The sequence below is a fragment of the Rhinolophus sinicus genome, chromosome 8 (assembly GCF_057876585.1).
Source record: "Rhinolophus sinicus isolate RSI-liver-muscle chromosome 8, RSI-T2T, whole genome shotgun sequence".
Lineage (NCBI taxonomy): Eukaryota > Metazoa > Chordata > Mammalia > Chiroptera > Rhinolophidae > Rhinolophus > Rhinolophus sinicus.
Genome location: NC_142508.1, coordinates 55,009,461 through 55,032,240, shown reverse-complemented (window position 1 = coordinate 55,032,240; position 22,780 = coordinate 55,009,461). Strand labels below are relative to the sequence as shown.

Genomic DNA, 22,780 nt, shown 5'->3' with positions numbered 1-22,780 from the left:
GTGTTAAACGAAGGTTGGTGGTTCTTGGTAGTAATAATAATGGTTCGGTTATCTATTACTATGTAACAAGCTACCCCCAGAACTTAGCAGAAGACATAGGAGGTGTTTTTAATTTGGGACTCTTTTGAATAATATGAATAAATGAATAAAATAATAAAAAGGGCTACTCGATGGCTACTGCCTTCTTTTCAGCTGGGACACTGTGTATTTATTTTGGCAAAGGCTTGAGAGGCAGCCACTGCTTCTTCTGAGATGGGTGGGTTTTGTTTTGAGGTTTGGGTATTTTGTTTCAGGGGCTCTGATCTGCTCAGTGCTGGCTCTGCTTCTCGCCCTGCGTCTTGCTCTGAGCTTGGCTCTGGTCTTGTTGGGCAGACCCACCAGCTTGCCTCATTTTAGCCTCAGGAAGTGGCCTCTGTAGAAAAAAACACACACATATAAGCAGCGGATGGTGAGCTTTAGGCCAAGTGAGCAGATCACTGGAGCGCAAAGCCCCAAAATAGATCTTTCGCTGCTAAGTCGCTGAGTGAGTGGGGGCAGTGGCAAATGCTTTGCATAATTTCCTACCCAAAAGAAAAGGTTTTACTGTGAACAACTTTTTGGGATCAAAAGAAAAAAAATCTCAAAAAGATCCAAGATTTTTCTGAGCAGCACAGAGTGAGAGCCCAACAGGCCTGGGTTTGAATCCCAGATCCACCATTTGCAGGCTGTGTGACTTTGGGCAAGTTCCTTCACCTCTCTGAGCCTCAGTTTTCCTGTGTTAACTGGCAAAGATGAGACCAGACTGTCAAGTGTGTATGCAAAGCACCTTGCACTGCATGTGACACATGGTGGGATGCTGCAAATATGGAGTGTCTTTTTAAAATTTCTTTTCATTTTCTCCTCTTTCCTTGTCCTAGAACTTGTGCCTCAGTTTCTATTAGCTTCCTAAACATGGCAGGAAAGAGGGGAGGGGTAAGCTTTGGCTTTTCTGGGAAGATGCTTCCAGAGCTATCTTTGAAGTATTGCACCCCACCCCTTCAGATCACTGGAGAGGGAGCTGAAAGGTAGGTGTATGTCTTAGGCACGTGCAGTGCCCACAAACGTGTCCACATTTTAATTCCCTGACCCTGTGGATCTGCTCTCTATGTGGCAAAGGGACTTTGAAGATGTGATTAAGGTCAGGACCTTAAGATGGGGAGAGCATCCTGGATCGTCCAGGTGGGTCCAATGTCATCACAAGGGTTCTTGTAGGAAAGAGGCAGGAGTGCCAGAGTGAGTAGAGGTGATGACATGATGATGGAAGCAGGTGTTGCAGTGATGACCTTTGAAGTTGGAAGAAGGGGCCACCAGCCAAGGAGTGCAGATAGTTAGGCCACTGGAAGCTAAAAATGGCCGGGAAACAGATTCTCCCCTGGAGCCTCCAGAAGGGACCAACCCTGCCCACACCTTGATTTTAGCCCAATGAGACTGATTTTGACTTTGAAGCTGAAAGACATTAAATTTGTGTTGTTTTAAGCCACTACATTTGTGGTAGTTTGTTACAGCAGCAATAGGAAACTTATACACATGCTAGGTTTTTTACGGTTTCAGAGGAAGCTAACCTAGATCATGGCAATTTGTTCATTTTTAGGTTTTTGCCCTTCTGTCTTGGATGAACTATCTTGGTCTGGCCTTTGGAACTTGAGGTGCTCTGACTCCCTGGGGGCCAGTCTTGGCGCCTCAGTGTCTATAATTGGGTGGCCACAAGCCCCTGTGGCCAGGATAACTGCTGCAAAGAGGCTTCCTCTCTCTGGCTGTCGCGAGCAAACGAGCTATGTGCTCCCGGAGGCCAGACTTCCTGTGTGCTGCCACGGCCCGACACCCCCACATGGGGGTCTAGGTGGGGTGGGCATGGGGGCTCACTGCCGTGTGTTTTCTAAAACAAGCATCTCCCTGTCTGGTGTGGGTTTGTGTTTAATTTTTTAAACATTGTTTCTTTGTGATCTGGCACCAAATGGACCCTGGAAATGTGAGTGTTAGAGACTATTGCTGGTCCCTGAGGAGAAGCAGAGCCTTGCTCAGCAATGTGACTCTCTGTTGGGACCTTGTGTGCATCTGCCTTGGATTCTCTTTCCATGTTCCTCCTGTGCCATGTGTGTGAGGTGATGGGGGTGGTGGGAGTTGGCATTCTAATTCAGGAATGAGTATTCTAATTAAGGAATAACACTGGGGCTAAGAAGGGAAACACAACCCATGGCTGGCGTCATGTTCATCTCGCTGGTTCCCATCTTGTGACCTCTGCTGTTTTCCTTTCCCATGACGTCCCCTTTCATTGGATGATGATTCCGTGTAGGTAGGATAGTGGTCTCCAAAGATGCCCACACATCTGTGAATTTGTGACCTCACATGGCAAAAGGGACTGCAGATGTGCTTAAGTTAAGGAGCTTCGGATGGGGAGATTAACCTGGGTGATCTGGTGGGTACCGTGTCATCGCAGGGGTCTTTAAAAGATGAAGAGGGAGCGTAGATGGTCAGAGTCAGAGATGGAAACATTCTGGCTTTGAAGAAGGAGGACGAGTCCACAAGCCAAGGGATGCACGTGGCCTTTGGAATCTGGAAAAGGCAAGGAAACAGATCCTCCTTGGAGCCTCCAGAGGGAATGAAACCCTGCTAACACCTTGATTTCAGCCCAGTGAGAGCCCTGTTGGAATTCTGACTTGCAGAATTGTAAGCTAATACATTTGTGTTGTCTAAGCCACTGAGTTTGTGGTAATTAATTAGAGCAGCCCTAGGAAACGAATACACTCCTAAATATGCATCTCTGTCCGAGATCCCTTTCATTGGCCCATTTAGTTAATATTTATTCAACACCAGTCACTTCCTAGATATTCTGCGGGGCATTGAGTTTCCCAAATTGAATAAAGCAAGGTTCCCGTCCCTTAGGGAATCACAATCTAAAGGGGAGATAGACAAAAAGGTGGTGATGTTTCAATGGGATACATGTAGGGTAGAGAGATACATGGAAATCAGACTGGGGCCACAGAAGGTTTCTCACTGAGGGGAACTTTGAACGTGGAGTACGAACTATGGAAATGTCTAGTTGCCTTTTGGTTATGTCTACTTGGGCATCTAATAAGTCTTTCAAACTCAACCTGTCCAAAATGGAACTTGTCACCACAAAAATTAAGGTCTCCCCTTTTAAAACTCCTTCTTGTTTCCCCCATCTTGTTTCCCCACCTTGCTGCCCACGTCAGAAAACTGGAGTCCCCCTGACTCCTTTCTCCTTCACCTTCTATGTTGGATCCATCCCCAGGTCTGTGGGTTTTATCCCCATTTGGAGATATGTTTCCCTCCTGCCAGGGGCAGAGCACTAGAATTCCAGGCTCAGGAGTGGAGGGGACTGAAAAAGCATCCAGTTTCTTCATACAGGTAGCAGGAGGCCAAAAGGGTGGACTGTGATGGCAGACTTCCTGGGTTTAAATCCCAGCTCTGCTTTTACCAGTGTGACCTTGGGGGCAAGTTGCTTCATCTTGAGGGCCTCAGTCTCCTCACTGATGAAATGGGAATAACAGTAGTACTCATGTCATAGGAATGTTTTAGAATTAAATGTATTAATATATTAAAAAAAACACTTAGAATAACATGCTCGATAAATGGCAGTGGCAGTTGCTAGAGAAGCCACTAAAAATCATAAAATCAATAGCCACTTACTAATTATGTCCCCTGAGTGGTTTTACTAATCTCTGTCCTTGACACTTTATCAATCCTCCTTATGCATTTTGACTAGTCTACCCATTTTAAAGATAAGGAACCTGAGTCTCCAAAAGTAGCATGACTTTCCTGAAGCCACTTAGCTGGAATAGCTCTGCCATGGTTTTTTCTAATATGTCTTTCACGGTAGCCTGAGACAATTTTGAGCAACCAATTTTGGTCCCTGGTTTTTTGGAAAGTTCTTCCTGTATCCATTTGGAAGTCTTGGATTTTACTGCTGAAGATCTGCAGAACCAGCTTCCTGTTTTCCCTGGACAACCGATCAGACACTTGGCTCAGAGCTTGTCTCTGCATTCAGCCTCCTTAGTTCCCTAAAGGAATTGCCTCGTGCTCCACAGATTCTCCATGACCATGCTTGTGTGGCCTAAGGATGCATTTTCCTGTTGACCTTGTGATGAAATATGACTCACTGGACTATTTCATGGGACCCCCTATGTGGGATACATGGGAAGGTGCCTAGTAAATTAATGTCTACTGCAGTTATAGAGGGTTGATGGGGTTGTGGAGCTCTGGCTGCTCTGTGCAACTGCAATGAAGTTTTGAGACCCAAGACTAGGACTTTCCATTATCCCTTTAAAGTCCCACCTCCTCTGTTCCAGATGAGTGATCAGAAACTCAGCTACCTGTAGGAGGCCAGACAGGTGACCTAAAGAAGAGAAATGGGCTGGGACAAGTGACAGGAAACACTGGCTGCAGAGTGGGCAAGATGCCAGGGTGGGTGGGTACCGTGGTAGCGGGGAGCCCATGCCTGCTACAAGGTGGGCAGATGGTATCCCATGCTGCAGGTTCAAGGTCACAGATCTGTGGCTGAAAATATGGGTTGTTATTGTGAAACCTCCTCAATTAAAAGAAGTGCTGACTCAAACAAATATCTGCAGTCAGCTGCAGTTCCCAGGCCAACGACTTATAGCCTGTTTCAGATCGTTGAGGACTTTGGCGATTCTTCTTGTTGCGTGGCATGTGATGGCTTCTTCTTTGCTTGTATTAGCCACAGTTTTGATTGCCGGGTCCTTGGGATTCACCGAGGATCCTGGGAAGATCCGCTTGTGTGACCTTATGCGAGTTATGAAACTCATTTGAGACTTGGTGTCCTCATTCAGAAGCCAGCCTTTTCAGCACCCGCCTTCCAAAGCCGCTGTGAAGCTCGAATGGAGCAGCCCTTTTCAGAGCACCTCGGAGAGGATGTGTTACATAGAAGGTTTCAATAAATATGAGTTTCCTTCCCCTCAATTTACATTCCTTCTCTTTTCCAATTTTTGGATTAGTGAAAAAAGGAACCGAGAAAGGCCAGAGCCTGAGGTTCATCACAAGAAGCCTCTTTCCAGGGTGACATTGCACAGCACCCAAGCGTCTTGACACCTAGTCTGCTGTTTCGGTTTCTTGTTTGTTTGTTTGCGTTGGTCTTGTTCAGACTTGGCTTGGGTCTGGAGATGCACTGGGGCAGCATGTTGTAGAGGGGAGAGTGAGTGCTGCAAGCGAATGGGTTCTGGATCCTGGCACGTGCCAAGGCCGTGCAGTCAGTGTTTGCTGTGTTTTTCTTTTCTTTTTTTTTTTTTTTTCGTTTTGTTGTTTTTGAAACAGCAAGGAGGGCAGGGTGTCGTTCGGAGCAGCACGGCTGGAAATGAGGTCAGTGAGCTGTGAGCATGTGGTCATTATAGGGAGTCAACTGCATCAACTTTGTCTTGTGTTTTGAAGCTTTATTTGTTTTTTAAGCAACACGTGTGAAATATTGAGTATAAGGAATAGTTACAAGACAAACTACCAGGTAGCCATCACTCATATCCTGACCTAAAACGTTGCCAGCTCCCAGAAGTCCCACGTGTGTCTGTCGTCCTTCCTGCTCCCCTCCCCTCCCCTCCCCTCCCCTCCCCTCCCCTCCCCTCCCCTCCCCTCCCCTCCCCTCCCCTCCCCTTCTAGCTCTGCTTTTCTGTATGGCTTGACCGTCTGTATATGTACACAGCATTTTGCTTTTGTCACTGAAAACCAGCTCTGGAAATGTATCCAGTTCAGCTGCCACAGATAGTCTAATACATCCTTTTTACTGGTTGCGTAATAACCCACGGTGTGGCTGAACCATACAGTTAATTGAGCTATTCCTCTACCTTCCCTGTGTTTCTAGATTTTTAATTTTTTTTTTTTTCAACAGGACTTTATTGGGGAACAATGGTCAAATTGTTGTCCTTTCAATCTTAGTTGTGGGGGGTTATGTTCAGCTTCAAGTTGTTGTTCTTTCAGTCTTAGTTGTGGAGGGCGCAGCTCAGCTCCAGGTCCAGTTGCCGTTGCTAGTTGCAGGGGGCACAGCCCACCATCCCTTGCGGGAGTCGAACCGGCAACCTTGTGGTTGAGAGGACAGGCTCCAACCAATTGAGCCATCCGGGAGCTCAGCGGCAGCTCAGCTCAAGGTGCCGTGTTCAATTTTTAGTTGCAGGGGGTGCTGCCCACCATCCCTTGCGGGAGTCGAGGAATTGAACTGGCAACCTTGTGGTTGAGAGCCCGCGCTCCAACCAACAACTGAGCCATCCGGGAGGCAGCTCAGCTCAAGGTGCCGTGTTCAATCTTAGTTGCAGGGGGCAGAGCCCACCATCCCTTGCGGGACTCGAGGAATTGAACTGGCAACCTTGTGGTTGAGAGCCCACAGGCCCATGTGGGAATCGAACCGGCAGCCTTCGGAGTTAGGAGCACGGAGCTCTAACCGCCTGAGCCACCGGGCCGGCCCTAGATTTTTAATTTTTAATGTAGGCACTGCAAACGTTGAGATAAAGGGGTCTCATTCTTGCTCTATTATTTACAAAGATAATGCCTGCTTACTACAACAAACTCAAACAATATAAATGAAAATAAACAAAAAAATGTTCTCTGTCCTTCCTTCCCCAAATCCTGGAGGTAACCAGTATTGACCCTTTTTTTTGGTATTTTTTTGGACATCTTTCCTATGTGTATCTATCCACATACACATATGCACTGATGGACATAAGTTTGTGTATAATTTTTTAAACAAAAATAGGACATGCTGCCTGTTATTCTGCATGTGCCCTTTTTCCTTTGCTGTCTTCTGGGATAGTAAGCATTCTCAGCAGTACACGTGGATCTGTTTCATTCTTTTCTGATGGCTGCCTGGTGTTTCAGACGGTGACTGTGCTGTAGTTTATTTAGCCAAAGTCCCCCACTGGTGGACAGGATGTCATTTCCCATCATCTAGAATAGAAATCCCCCTGTACCTGCGTCTTTGTGCACCTGTGCTGACATTTCTCCTTGCAATGGCATTCCTGGGTGTGTGCACTGAATATTTTTTTTAAATTAAAGTTTATTGGGGTGAATATTTTTTTTAAATTAAAGTTTATGGTTAGTAAAGTTACATAGGTTTCAGGTGTACAATTCTGTAATACATCATCTGTATATCACATTGTGTGTTCACCACCCAGAGTCAGTTCTCCTTCCATCACCATATAGTTGATCCCCTTTACCCTCATCTACCATCCCCCTTACCCTCTGGTAACCATTGAACTGTTGTCTGTGTCTATGAGTTTTTGTTTCTTCATTTGTTTGTCTTGTTCCTTTGTTGTTTTCAGTTTTATATCCCACATATCAGTGAAATCATACGGTTTTCGACTTTTTCTGTCTGACTTATTTCGCTTAGCATAATAATCTCAAGAACATTTTGATAGACTGTGTCATAGTATCCCCTAAAGTGGGTTTATCTCATCAATGGCAGACTGGTTTTAGAGGGATCATTGAGTGAATTCTCTGTTGTGAATGCTGAATCTCTCAGACATGTGTAGACTCAGAAATAGTCAGAAAATCACAGAATCTGGGTTTTAATGTTTATGAGAGATATGCCTTAGCTCTGCCCTGTCTTTTTCTGCTTTTGTGGGTTTCACCCATTCATGAGCTTTTGTTTATTTTAATTAAGACATGTGTGAGTTTTTAAGTTTGAAATATTTCAAAACACATCACAGAACATAAAAAAATAATATAAATAATACCTATGCACCATGACCCAGTTTTACCACCCCTTAGCATTTTCTTTGTCATATTGGCTTGAGATCTTTTTATATTAAATGTTACAGATAAGGTTATAAAGCCCTCTGGCATTTCTCCCAGAAATAACCATTTCCTGAAGTTGATGTGTACCATTCTCTTTTATGTTTTATACTTTAAATATACTGAAATAACTGGAATTCTCAGATTCCCCATTACCCATGATAATAGGTTCGTGTCTTTTACATGTCATTACCGTTTGTCTAAATTTTAAAACTTTTTGCAACCTTTTTCTTGCTCAGCATTTTTTGAAAATAAATTTTTAATGTTGGAATAATTTTGGATCTACATAGGAGTTGCACAGATCTCAGAGTTCCCACAGACACTTCCCCTAGGTGACCTCATCTTATATTACATTATGAATTTGCCCAAATCAGGAAATAAACACTACGTGACTATTAACTAAGTGCTAGGCTTTATTTGGATTTTGCCAGCTTTTCCACTGTTGTTCTTTTTTCTGGTCCAGGATCCATCCATTGAATTGTTTTGGTTTATCCATGTCAATACGGATAGATCTTTTATAAATTGCTGTAGAGTGGTCCACTGGTGATGGGAGCCAGTTTGCTCACTCTCGTAATGTGGGACATTCATGATTTCATTTGTGCTTTGCAGTTGTAAGCAGCCTGCAGGCAGCGTAGGTGGGAGTTTCTGGCGGGTGCATGCCTAGAGGTGGAATTGCCTGCTGGGCAGGAGTGTGCCATTCCAGTGTAAATGGCAATTGCCAAATTGCTTGCTGGGGCGTCATTTTGCCTCTTGACTGAGTCCCTATTTGGCACCAGGAACTTTTCTGAACACTGTGGATACAGAAATGGGCAGGACACTTCCTGCCTTTGAGGAGCAGGGAGACAGAACTAAATAAATAATGGCAAGACCAGGCACCAAGGACTGCAGCAGACTCCAGAGGACCCCAGAGGGAGTCAGATGAATACAGTGGGTGGCAATGGGGAGGGATGAAAAAGATGAGGGGATGGGGCTCCAAGCAAGTGCAAAGATTGTACAGGTGTGGTTTCCAGGCCGGTGACAATGTATGGATGCAGAGATGGTGTGATCAGAATGTGTAGGCAGGAGAGGTGAGGTGGGCAGGCACCAGGGGCCCTGTGGGCTCCAGGGAGCACGTGCATTGTGTCCCAAAGGGGAGGCAGGTTGTGGGTTTTGGACCCAGACTTTGGAGTTAGACAAGTGTTGATCTCCCCCGGGCTAGAATCAGATCTTATGCGGGGGAGGGTGGTGGGAGTTGGTGGTAGTGGTGGTGGGGGGACTTGGGAGGGGCCTGCCTGGGCTGGAGTGCTTAGGAGACCCTCTTGCCCCAATCTTGTCTTCTCTGAAAGGGAAGGAAGACTCTCACCTTCTAACACGCTGTAACAGGAACTGCCACCCCCCACCCCCCTAACCTTGGTTTGCAAAACTCTGAGCCTGGTGGGGAAATGAAGGGCTGGCTTGCTAACCACAGTGAGGACTCATTTGCAAAGGTGAAGCATGGGCAAGTGAGGCCCTTCTCTGGCCCCAGCAGAAAGGACTGGCCTCTGCAGGCCTCCATCTTGCTAGAACCAGTCATGCCCCATCATTGGGCTTGGGAGCTGGGAGACACTTACCAGCTGCGGGCTTTGTAGTCTTTCAACCTCAGTTTTCTCCTCTGTTAAATGGGAGTAAGAATAATAATATCGTGGTGATAATCATGAAGCTCAAATGAGGAAACGCATGTAAAACCTTCTCCTTGTGACTATATGGGGGACCTTAGCCACCGTTATCTCGGTGGTGGTGGTAGACACAGTTCCCATCCCTTTCCTGGCCTCTGCTGCACATGGTAGTCTCTTTTTAGGAGTAATCCTCAGGTTAAGCAATAAAAACATAAAGGGAGGTCTCTTGATGCGTGATTTTCTTTTCCTTTGCTAGAAGAATTTGCCATTTTAGTTCAGCTTCGGTGAACAGTCTGATATGGAGGTGACCGAGGGCGTAGTGAGGGCCAGACCCCGTTTCTCCTGCCCAGGGTCTGGTGGGGGAGACTGTGGATGCCCAGTTAGCTGTGAGGGAGCAGGGTGGGTGCTAGAATAACGAGGTGTTCACGTGCCGGAGGTCCAGGTATCCCCGTCAGGGGCTGCTTGAAAACTTTTGTGTTCCCAGCTCACAAGGTGCTAGGGCCGTAGTGCTAATACAGGGAAACTGGTAATTACTGTAAATGTGATGAGAACCAGGAAAGGGGAAGTTGAGAAGAGGAAGGGAAGCCCTCACCAAGAGGAGGCATTTGAGCTGGGCCTTGAGCAGAGATAAATGCTCTTTCCTGCCCATGGACTCCTCAGAGGACCTGTTCTTCCCTACAGAAGTGCACATGAGGGCACCTTGTTTGGAGTTCAGGGACCCCGTGAAGGCTCACAGACCTCAGGATGAAATCACCCCTTGAAAGAATGAGGGGGTCTTTGCTGAGGGTCACATTGAGCCGGGAGCCGCTTCAGGAGTTTGTTTAGGAGTCAGCAACATGGCAGAAGACATCAAGACCAAATTAAGAATTACCAGACTGCCCCTTTTGACAGCCGCTTCCCCAACCAGAATCAGACCAGGAACTGTTGGCAGAACTACCTGGACTTCCTCCGCTGTGAGAAGGCAATGACTGCTAAAGGGGGGATGTCTCCGTGTGCGAATGGTACCGGCGTGTGTACAAGTCCCTGTGCACCATATGCTGGGTGTTGACCTGGGATGACCGCCGGGCAGAAGGCACATTTCCTGGGAAGATCTAAACTGTCTCTACCCCACCTCTCTTCTGTCCTCTGTCCTTCTCCTGGAGGTGAAGGGGGACCTGGGTACATCCCACCCTGGGATCCTGAATCATGGCTTAACTAATAATCAATACTTGTTGGAAAAAAAAAAAAAGAAGAAAGAATGAGGGATTTACCTCTGGGTGAAGGGCTTTCTAGGCCAAGAGGGCCAGTGGGCTTGGTGTGGGTTCATCCTGGGGCTCTGGGAAGGGCTTCTGGAAGACCAGCCTCTCTTGCAATCTGTCCGTGTCCCTCCGAGCTCCCTCCCTTGTTCCCGGCTCTGTCAGGCAGCCTGAGGGTCCTGAACCCGTGTTCTGGCCAGCGTGGCCCCATCGGTGCAGGCGAGATGGGAGGACTCCCCACTGTGGGGAGGCATCTGGAAGCCCCTGGCCTGTCCTGACCGTTAACAAAGTGCAAAGGTCTTTCTGCCTGTTTTTTCTAAGGACTGACATTGGCAGAGGGAGCCCTGAGCACTTTGGGCTTCTCTCTCGGCCTGTGGATACTTGGCTTCAAAGAAGTTACCCACTACTTTAGCCAGAGTCTAACCCATTCACTCCAGGGTTTTCTGAGAGGCTGTTGGGGGAGCAGCCCCCTCAAAAACGGAAATGGGGAGGGAAAGGACTGCGCTTGCCTGTCTGCAGGTCAGACTCGCTGAGATGCCCCCACCTCACTGCCCTGCTGTCTTTGGCATCAAGGTGCCGCCCCGCGGCCCTGCATGAATGACTTCATCTTCCTGAGCTGTCTCTGGAAAAATGGGCGTTTGTTCTCAAGGTTGGAGGGAGGATTAAGGAGACGGTGAAGTCAGCTCTGGTACCTAATAAATATTTCATAAGGAGAGTCCAGTCTTTTCTCTGTCCAAGTCGGGTGTGTCTGCCCTGGGCTTGACTGTGGCAGGGCTCTGTTTTCTGCTGGCAGAATTGGTAGGTCACTCTGTGTGAGCATCTCAGTGCAGGAGCTGGTGTGGGTGGGTTTGGAGAATGCTGGCTCTGGAGCGGGACTGGTTGTGCTCAGATCCCAGCTCACCCAATCTTCGGGAGCCTCAATTTTCCTCTTCTGCAAAATGGAGCTGCTGATAGCAGTGGTCACTCACCTACTAGGGCTTCAGGAGGCACTGAGATGATGGGCATAGGAACTTGGCTGGTAGTCAATGGGCCATGAACTCTCAGAGCTGCTGCTGCCCAGAGGGGTTTCTGGGCTGGGATCCTTCCACGAATGCTCCTGAGTGGGAGAATCCTACAGGACCCAACTAGGCCAGGGTGAGGTCAGAGGGGGCAGGTCTTCCTTGGAAAGGAACTTATCTTTCACTGTACGAGATATAACAATTAAGTTTGTGAACACATCCTAGAAAAAATGCTGCATACTTTATTGCTGAATATCACTATGGTCACCTTCGAAATACTCCCCTTGCGAAGCTATGCACCGACATCAGCCCCTAGTCCACCCTTCAAAGCAATTTTTCTGGAATGGCCATCAGAGCTGTCGTTGTATTACCCTTGATGCTCCGAATGGCATCAAAATGTCTTCCTTTCAATATTTCCTTTATCTTTGGGTAAAGAAAGAAGTCATTGGGGGCCAGATCGGATGAGTAGGGAGGGTGTTCCAATACAGTGTTTTTTTTACTGGCTGAAAATTCCCTCACAGACAGGGCCATGTGAGCTGGTGCATTGTTGTGATGCAAGAGCCATGAATTAATTGTTGGTGAAAAGTTCAGGTCATCTTAACTTTTTCACACAGCCTTTTCAGCACTTCCAAATAGTAAACTTGGTTAATTGTCCATTTGGTACAAATTCATAATGAATAATCCCTCTGATATCAAAAAAGGCTTAGCTACATCGTTGCAACAAGTTCATGAACTTAATTGTCAGACCTCATACAGTGGTTAAGAGCACAGGGTTGGGAGCTAGACTGCTGGAGTTCAAATCCTGGCTCAACCAGAGTGGCCTTGGACAAGTTATTGAATCTGCCTCCTCAGTTTCCCCATCTGGGAAATGTGATGACTATTTAAGCCTCACAGGAGTGCACATGTGTCAGAATCTCTGGTGTGCTGCCTGGCTGTACCAGATGCTTCTATAAATGTGCCTTCCCTTCTCTTTTCTCCTCTGTTTTTCTCTGAAGCCATGAGGTCCCAGGTAGGAAGATGAGGGCTAGTATTTTCCATGGGAGGATTCAACATCAGTCAACCTCTAGAATTTTCTCTACCCCAACTGGTCAAAGTTGAGATAATTGTCTCTGTTCTTAGAACCTTTCTTTTCCTATAAAAATCAAAGGGTGAACCATCAGACTCAGAGAGTGAGACTATGTTTCTGTGCAGTGCTGCTGGCTGGATTGAGGTCAGGGGAGGGTGTGATGAGATAAGAGGCTGGTGTTCAAAGGGGAGAGTGCGTTGGCTCTTCCGTGGGTGCTGAGAGCACTTGTGTTCCTTGTGGACACCATAGAAATTGTGTTCTCAGCTGTTTTGTCCTTTGCGAATGGGTGGGCCCCCAAGCCAGGCCCAGTAATGCCACTTCCTCTGGGTTTCAATGACTGGCTTATCAGAAGGCCGCATGAGCATCTATTTCTGGTCTGGCTAGAAATAGTATGGATCCTGGCGGAACGCAGAGCATGGAGTTGGCTCTTAGAATGGGGAAGAGGCCCATGGAAAGGAGGTGAGGAATGCCCTCTCCAGTGTCTCCAGGGGAGACCAGGCCTTGCATGCCATGGCGAAGCATGATTTCCAGATAGCGTCCAGGGGACATGACTCAATGGTGGAGCATGATTCCTTCACAGTTCCTTTATGGTCTTCCTGATATGTCAGGGACAGCATCTGTGTGGTACTAGCATACTTTCTCTCTCTCTTTTTTTTTTTGAATACTCTGTATTTTTTTAACTGAAAATTTATTTGAGATAATTGCAGGTTCACATAAAGTTGTAAGAAACGCAGAGCGATCCCATGTAGACTTTACCCAATTTCCCCTAATGGTAACATCTTGCGAAACTATAGTGTGAGATCACAGCCAGGATATTCACATGGATTCAATCCACGGCCAATTTCATTCAGATTTCCTGTTTCACTTGTGCTCTGTGTGTGTATTTAGTTCTATACAGCTTTATCCCATGTGTCGGTTCCTGACTCCACCACCACAGTCAAGATTCAGAACAGATCCCTTACCACAAGGATCCCTCAGTTTCCCTCATAATAACCACACCTACCTCCATTTCTGAAATGTGAACATCTCTTTCTGAAAGACCAAAGTTTTCTTTAACAAGGTATAACGTACAGATGGTAAAATGCACAAATAGGGAGTGTAGGCTTAAATGTACATATGTGTACATGTCTGTGACCACCCGTCCTCCCCAGATTGGGTCTAGACCACCCCCCCAAGCTCTGAGACGTGCTGTCCCCATGAGGTAACCACCGTCCTACTTCTGTCTCCATTTGTGAGTCCTGCACGGGCAACTCAGCTTCCCTCCCTCTAACTATAGCTCAGAACCAGGTTGAGGACCATGCCTTTCAGCATCACCTGTTTCTAGGTAGAATTTAGTGCTAGTGCCCTCTTTCCACTGACTTTGTTATTTTACACATTCCTTTCATATAGGGTGGGTGGGACTAGTTTTTTTTTTTTTACCAAATAACTCATTCTTAAAATATATTATCTACTCCAGTGGAAAAGATGAGTTGATTTAAAGACAAATATTACAGACAGTGCTAGCACTATGCAGATATGGCAAACTTTATAAAATTGATAATCAAATGACTAAAATTTGAGAAATAGTATCAGAAGCATATATGACTCCAAGAAAACTGCAACCCCAAATCTGGTCAAGTCAGTGGGAGAAAAAAAAAATATTGTTTTGTGTATATATAGTCCTTGTACAATGAAGGCCTTCTGCGTAATTTTGATATACAGGGCTGGTTTAAAGCAAAGCAAATTAAAATTTTAATAGGCCATGTATAAGGTGGTGAGTCCTTTGCTGAATGCTTTAATGATTTTGTCACATGCGCATATCACCTGTTTTCTACTTAATACATATTTTAAAATTGATTCACTCTTCTTCAGTAAAATTTATGTAGAGGGAACTTTGATCTCACAGTTTAGAGGTACTGGATGTGTATTTTTTCCAATTCATATTAAAATGCGTCACAATTAAGATATACGTACAATGTGAGTGCTATATAAAGTCATCTCCCATATCACATGCATGGGATTCTTCTCATTTAGTTTCCAGCAGGACAGAGAAAGCATCAAATGTAAGTGACGCTGTAATGATGACTACTTAAAGAATTATTTGATGGTCAGTGTATGGGGTTTTAGCTGGCCAGTTCGTAAAGCTCCTGTTTTTCTCTTCTCCTGAGTTTGGAAACAATTGAGAATGGAAGCACAGGTAACTGATAAATTCCTACAAGAAGGTCTGTTTTGTAGTTGGAGCGGCCTGGAGAGTCTGGCTTAGAATAAATCTCTGGCCCCTGACCCTTGACTTGCTCACTGGTACCCACATATATCTTAGAGTCAGCCCCCCTCTGAGCAACAGGGAGTAGGGCAGAGCATGTGGTTCTTGGGGCCTAGATTGGACCAGAACTGGACAAGGAGGCTGATGGGGGCATGCCCAGTTTCTTCCTCCGGACTCTCCTGTCTGAGGGTGCTCCCTGCTCCGCTGGGGAGACGGATTCCCTGGGGGGAAGAGCAGCCTGGTTAATTCTTCAGTATCACTTAAAACCCTTAAACACCCATGAAATAGTCCGTCCAAAAAAAAAAAAATTATATAAATGGAAAAAAATTGGGGGTGAATACAAAGCATTACAGTAATAGTTACCCAATTATTTGAGTGTTGTTAAAGAGTCTCTTTATATGGAAGTGTGAGGCTCAAATATTCGCCAGTGGCTGTCAACACAGTCTCAATAATTGTTAATTATTTTTTAACAGAGAAGATGAGGGCAGCCTCCACCCCCCATCTCTATCTAGGCTTTAAAGTAATTTTTAATGTCTAAAACTCAGTTTACCAAGTTCTTTCAGGTATATCTACCTATGGGGTAGGTATTATCTCCCCATTTTGCAGATGAGAAAAGCAGAGGCTAAGCTAGAATAAAGAAACGTATGCCAAGTCACAGAGCTGGGGTAGGTAGAGTTGGACCTGAAGCATATGGCTGCTAGATTTTTCTGAAGTTGGGCTGTTTCCACTCTCCCGTGTTGAACCTTTTCTAACTCCGTGTTCGGCAGCGTATCTTATTTATCTGACTTCAAGGTCAGATGCTGCTATGTATGTGAAATAACCCGATACCCTAGGCTTTTAAAGCAGGGTTCTTCACTGAGACATAGCAACACTGAGACAAAGTGAAACCACCAGCAGTGGTGAAGGTGTTATTGAAAGGTGGTACGAGAGAACATTCATCCCAATAGTTAAACTAACCTTGACTGAGACCTCCTGGGGGGCATTGTAGTTTTTATTTCATGTAACTGCACTTTGGTTGCTGAGCACCTCAGTGAGGGTGGTATCACTGTGTGTGCAGATGAAGAAAGCACAGAGGTGACTTGCCCAAGTTCCCAACCGCCATTACAGAGCAGAGCTGGGATTTTTTTTTATTGGTTCCAGGTGTACAAAACAATGTAATAGTTAGACATTTGCACTCCTCACAAAGTGATCATCCCTCTCCCCCAATCTACGACCCTCTGACATCATATATAGCCGTTACAATTCCATTGACTCTTTCCCTGTGCTGTCCTCCACATCCTGGGACTATATATATATTATAGTTGACAGTCATTATTATTCAGCTTCAGCTTCAGGTGTACATTGCTGGTCAAGTACACTGGTGGTCAGGCATCTATACTGTACATCCATGAAGTGGGCAGGGAGGTGAAGGGGTTAGAAAGCAGAGCTGGGATTTGAACCAAGGTCTCTGCCCTCCAGGACTCCTTATAGGTCTGTCTCCTCCCCCTTCTCCAGGTTAACTCCAGCCTTCAGAACTCAGCCAAGACTCATGCTCGCAGAGAAGACTTTCTCACCCTTGCTGGGGAGAAGTCCCAGTGTAGACATTATTCTGTTCCTCTTAGGTGTTTAGCACGGTTGTGTGTTCTTGCCTGGTTTGGACAGGGTCTGTCCTCCCTACCAGGCTCGGAGCTTCTGAGAAAGTGGACCGGGTCTGTCTGCTTCACTCCCACTCTCAGCATGATGCTCACTCACTACCTGGCTGACTGAACGACTGAAAGTAGGAAAGGAGAGTGGGAGTACATGTGGGAAGGTGCCCGAGCCTTGCCTGTTTCTTTTCCTCTTGAATCTGCCTGGAGCTTCCTTAAAGATACTTCGTTAAGCTTGTTGGCAGATGGTGCCACTTGAGGGGTGGAAATCGGGGTAAAGGCCGTGGCGTGAAAGTTGGAAGATGTTCCAGGTAGGATGGTGGGCAGCCTCGGAGCAGCCCAGAGTCAAGAAGGGGAGGAGAAAGGAAACAGGAGTTTGAAGAACACTGTCATGGGGACAGATGGCAAGGGTGGTGGTGGAGGGAGGGAGAGAGTGGGAGGGGGCTGAAAACCCAAGTGTGCCTCTGCAGGTGACAGGTGGAGAGGGCAGTAGGAGATCAGTCAGAGCTGAGAGAGACCCGAGGTGATGCTGGGAAAGTTGGGGGACGTTGAGCAAAGATGAGGCCTTGCTTCTGTGGCTGTTATCTCACTTCTTCAAGCAGGAAACAGGCCTGCTGAGCCCCACCGCACGAGTGTACAGAGTCTGAGTTCTGGCCACCAGAGCCTCCTTTGAAAATAAAGTCGGTCATCTTAATGACTGTGGGCGCCGTTGGTAAAAATTGCAACCAATGCAGATCAAGCCCCGCTTGCCTGCCATTTGCCCATCACCCTTCCCACCAGTAACCATTATTATCAGCAAATTGGTGGGAATCTTTTTTTAAAAACATTTTCTCACACTTTTGCACACACATGTGCATGTGTACAAATATGAGCATCCCCCTTAGCTGAGCCTAACTCATTCCTGAAAACATGACGGAGAGCATGTTTTTTGCATAGCAGTATATTGTGTCATGTTATATGGATACAAATGAGGTGCATTACAATCAACTAGAGAAAACCCATCCAAATTCCCCAGTATTGCTTAACATTTGTAAACACCTAGAAACCAACCCACCAAATATTTCTGCATCGTTACAAAGCATTGACAGCAAGCAACCGATGCAATACCTAATTATTAGATACTTTAGTCAACTTGTTACTGGGCATGTTTGCGAAAAGGACGTAGGATACTACATGGTATTGGTTTTGAATTTTGATTTTTTTTTTCCTGTCCTCTAACTACTCTGTAACTTAATAGAAATGACAATGAAATAGTCTGTTAAAAATACTGGAAATGTCATCTAAATTGGACTCTGGTTGGTAGTTTGCTTGTCAGAAGTAAACACGAGGACTCAAGAAGGACCCAGTAGGGTGGGCAGGACACTAGGTTTGATGCATGATGATTTTCAACACGAGAGCACTGGACATGCTCCTTTCCTGTTGCAGACTGATACACATCAATATTTTCACTGGTACCTGCACCCGAATGTCCTATAGCAGGTATGCGATTTGGGTGGTGCATTTTGGGTAAATAATGTTTGCAAGTTCTAGTGGATATTCAGATACTGAGAATTTGAATAGCGACAGACACCTATGTACAATATAAATATATGCATGCATAAATGTGTGTGTGTACATGTGGGGACACACGCACATATAGACACAAGCACATGCATCCAGTATCCTACTTACGTAAGCCATTGTGGAGTTTTCTTTCCACATCAATACGTATGGATCTGCCTCTTCAATTTCCACAAGAGATAAATTGAGCGACTGTTTTTTCTTATGCCTAATGTGAGTCCAGATTTATTCCATTGCATTAGTAATCTTAAAAATAATAGCTAGCAAGAACTAAAAGGTACTACATCTTTATTTGTTAAAATCAGTAGGCACTATTTTAATACACACATACGAGCACACACACATATATAGACACACACTCATTTCATCCTCAAAGAGCACTGTGTGAGAAGACGCTTACCACTCCTGTTCACATGAGGAAATGGAGGCATGGACAGGTAAATGAGGTCCTGCTCAGCGCCACCTGCTGGAAGCTGGGATTGGAACCCAAGCGAGTTGGTTCCAGAGTCTATCTGCTAATCACCAGCCACAGGCTTCTCATGACTCGGGAGGCCCCTGGGAGCCTGCAAGTTTACCATCCCAGCATGTCCCGGGATTTTATTTGCAGCCACAGGTCAGAAATGTGGTTTGGGATTCACATAGTCGAGTACAGTGGGCCTTGTCCCTGTCGCTGCTGGGCACGTCAACAAAAGTGCCACTCAGACCCTGCCGATTTCCAAATAGAAAAACATCCCCATTGGCAAGGGATTTCCTTCCCGCCTTTTTGGGGCTCCTGGTAGTCAAGGGGGTGGCTGAACAATAGGCAGCCCTCTGGTGCCTCGGGAGCTGGCCCCTGCTTGCCCAGAAGGTCTGGGAAGTGGTAGTGACAGCTGGGAAGGGCTTGGTGGTGGCTCCACTGCCACCTTCTCCTCCTGAAGGCCCCAGCCACAGGCTCACGCTCAGCAGGTGACTTTCCACCTACGTTCGCGTGCCCTCCCTGGCCTGGGTTGATGGCTGGGTACCTCGCCAATGCACCTGCAGCCCTGACGGTGTCGTCAGCAGGGGACTGCTTTCTACTCCTAGGAGATACCCAAAAGAATTGAAAGCAGGTGTTCAGACAGACACTTGGGTGTGAATGTACATAGCCACACTATTCACAGTAGCCAACAGGCGGAAACAACTCAGACGTCCCTCAGTGGATGAATGGATACACAAAATGCGGTCTCTTCATACAATGGACTATTATTCATCTGTAGCAAGGAATGAAGCAGTGACACATGCTGCAACACGGACGGCCCTTGAAGACATCACGCTGAGTGAAAGAAGCCAGATGCAAAAGACCACCTACTGTATGATTCCATGTACATGACATGTGCAGAACAGGCAAATCTATAGAGACTGAAAGTAGATTCGTGGTTTACGAGGGCTGGTGTGGGGCTGAGCGGGGGATGGGGAGTGATAGCTAAAGGGTATGGGTTTCTCTTTGTGGTGATGAAAGTGTTCTTCAGTTGACTCTGGTGGTGGTTGTACAAGTCTGTGAATACACTAAGAGCCATTGAACTGTACCCTTTAATTGGATGAATTTTATGATATGTGAACTATATCTTAATACAGATGTAACATTGACGGGGAGCGAGAGAGAGTGAGAGCGCATGCGCTGATATTTGTAATTCCAGAACCACCTGTTGATCTGAGACGCTGTTAGGGATATGGGACGGACAGAGGGCACTAACACCTTGTCCCGTTTCCCTGTAGCGGCTCTCCTGGGGAAGCCCAGAGAAACCCTTCTCTTCAGTAACTGGGACTTGTCTGCATGCGTCACTGTCCTGTCTGAACTAGAGAGATCCTGGGCCTTTGAGCCCCTCACACATGCTGAACCCTGCGTCTTGTTGGGGTGGAGCAGAAATCACAAGCCTGCGGTAGCAGAGGCTGCCATGGGCTGACCCTGACTGCACTAGCACCCGCTTCTGCGTGTTGAAGGCAGCGTGCTGTCTGATCACTGCTGCCCTCTGCCTGAGGCCTGGGGAGTTAAGGCCCCCAGAAGCTCTCAACCCACAGCAGATGGAGGTTTGGGGATAAATACCCCAGCTCCCTTGCTCCTCAGTGGGACGGATCAACTCTGAGGACTCTGAGTCCCCTGTGGGATCAACTCCCGATGTCCACGGGATACCAACTTGATAACATGGCAACCCCCTTATCTACTCCTTCCCTTCTCCGTGTCACTTCCTCACTCCTCTACTGGTGTTCCCTGGGATCACCTCCTAAACACACTGTTTGTGCTCGTATCCTTGTCTTGGGGTCTGCTTCTGGGGAAAGCCAAACCAAAACACCCGAGAAACCTAATGCATTCATTCTGTGGGTATCTGCGTTTCTATTCTGAGCCAGGCTCTGATGTAGGTGGCAGTGAGCCTCCAGTTGTGAATGGGACACACACTATCCCTGTTCTCCTGGGGCTTAGAGGAGGGAGCGGTTACACAGGGAAACAAATAAGTCTATAAATACAAATGGTGCTAGTGAAGACTTTTACAGCACAGATATGAAAATAACAGGATGGATTAATGAAGGGAGGTGGGGAAGGAAGGCGTTATGGGATGAAGTCACTTACCTGAGCCGGAGGTGGGCAGGAGGCGTCCTGTGTGTGCGTGCGTGCACATGTGGTGGGACGGGCTGCTGGAGCACAGTGGGGAGAGGGCTGCATATCCTACTGCTGCTCCCGTAGTTGCTTGCTTGACCACAGGAAGCAATATAAGGGTTTGAATCCTGGCTCTTCCACTTGCTGGCTGGTGAACCTGGCCAATGTACATCACCTCTCCATGCCTCAGTTTCCTCATCTGTATAATAGCGACAGTGGTTGTACCTGCCTCACAGTGTTGTTGTGAGAATTGAGGAATCAGCGTCGAGGTGCCGTCTTGACCTGCCCAGACTGCGTTACCAGGCCTGTACACCCCTCTCCTAGCTGCTGGAGGCAGGGAGGACGAGAGGCCAGCCGCTCTGCCTCCAGGAGAACTCACTTACCTGGTGTGGTCCATGCTCCAGAGCCCCCAGGAGACCAGTCCGAAGCCCATCCTCCGCTGGGACCACCGCCTAGTTTAGCTTTCTTCTCTCACCCCTTCCTGCTCCCGCACTCCCTTCTCCTTTGAGCACCATCCATCCCCCAGTAAACACTTGAACAAGAATCCCTACCTCAGGCTCAGCTTCCAGGGAACTGGCCAACAATGGCGTGGAAAGCGTTAGCCCTGTGCCTGGCACATAGTAAGTAAGAGTTTTACGTGATTCTTATTGCCTTTATTTTTATCCTCACGGATGATGCTGATGTGTCTGTAAGACTCTTGAGGGCCAGGACCAAGTAAGTACATCCAGCAGAAGGTCTGGCTAACGGTTAAAAGTGTGATGAATAGCTAATCCATGTTCATAGATAGGAAGACTCAATGTCAGTTCTTCCCAACTTGATCTATAGATTCAACACGATCCCAATAATAATTCCAACAAGTTATTTGGTAGATATTGATGAACTGATTCTAAAGTTTATATGGAAAGGCAAAAGGCCCAGAATATCCAACACAATATTGAAGAAGAAGAACAAAGTCAGAGGACTGATGCTACACTACTTCGAGACTTACTATAAAGCTGTATATTAATAGTTATCAAAACAGTGCGGTATTAGGGAAAGACTAAGCAAATAGATCAATGGGACAGAATAGAGAGCCCAGAAATAGACCCAACACAAATATAGTCAACTAATCTTTGACAAAGGAACAAAGGCAATTCAATGAAGAGAGCATAGTCTTTTCAGAAGTATGATGAATAAGCCAATACTTATCTGGGGAGAAGAAAGAGGGAAGTGGTCAGATGCCATAATGGAGGTGACCAGTCCTGGCTGAGGAAGGTGGATACCTGCCGTCCTCTCTGGGGCAGGGCTGGCCTCCAAAGGATGCTTGCTTACACTGAATTGAAAGGCGGTATATGGATGATTAGGGGGGTTTGTGTCATTAGAGTGGCGTGTTTATCTTTCATTCTCTTTCTGTCTCCCATGTTTCTTTCTCTCTTTCTGAGTTTGCATGTGTGCATGTTTGCACCTCTCTCCTTATCTGGGTGGCTTGTCCTCTGGTCATGGCTGGTGTCTCTGTTCTTCTTTCACCCTGTTTAGGTGTCTCCATTTGTGTTTGTTCATATCTGTGTGTGTGTATGTGTGTGTGTCTCCCCCTCAGCCCCATTTCCAGTTTTGTCCCTATCTGCTTCCCTGTCTCTCTCTGTCCCCATTCCCTTTCCACAACTATTTCTTGGGCTCCGCTGTACACCACACCCTCTCCTTGGAGTGGGGATAGTGGTGAGGAAAGGAGCACCACCTAGGGAAAGAGCTCTGAATCCACGATTCACACCAGTAGGTATTTGCCTCTGGTCATTGCTGTCGGGGAGAGGGGCTTGGTCTGCACAAGAGCAGGAGCTGGAGTCTTTCCTGTGAGTTTGATGGTGATTAAGCTGAACCTAGAAGGGAGAACTTTGAGCTAACCAAGCTAAGAGCATTCCTAGCAGAACCAACAGCATGTGTGAATGTCTTACAGTTGGAGTGAGCATGACTCACTGGAGGTTCTGAGATTGGGCAACTGTGGCTGGAGCATGGAGGTTGAGGGCACACAGGGGTCAGCCCTGGGCCTTGGTTCTCAGTCCTAA

General features: G+C 46.7%; 1 protein-coding gene and 1 pseudogene across 1 annotated transcript in view; both read left to right on the top strand.

Moving 5' to 3' along the window:
* Positions 1-22,780, top strand: part of PLCG2 (phospholipase C gamma 2) — a 139,849-nt gene that overhangs the window by 27,777 nt on the left and 89,292 nt on the right. The gene's annotated exons all lie outside the window — the stretch shown is intronic.
* On the top strand, positions 10,183-10,530 carry LOC148757583 (cytochrome c oxidase subunit 6B1 pseudogene; annotated as a pseudogene).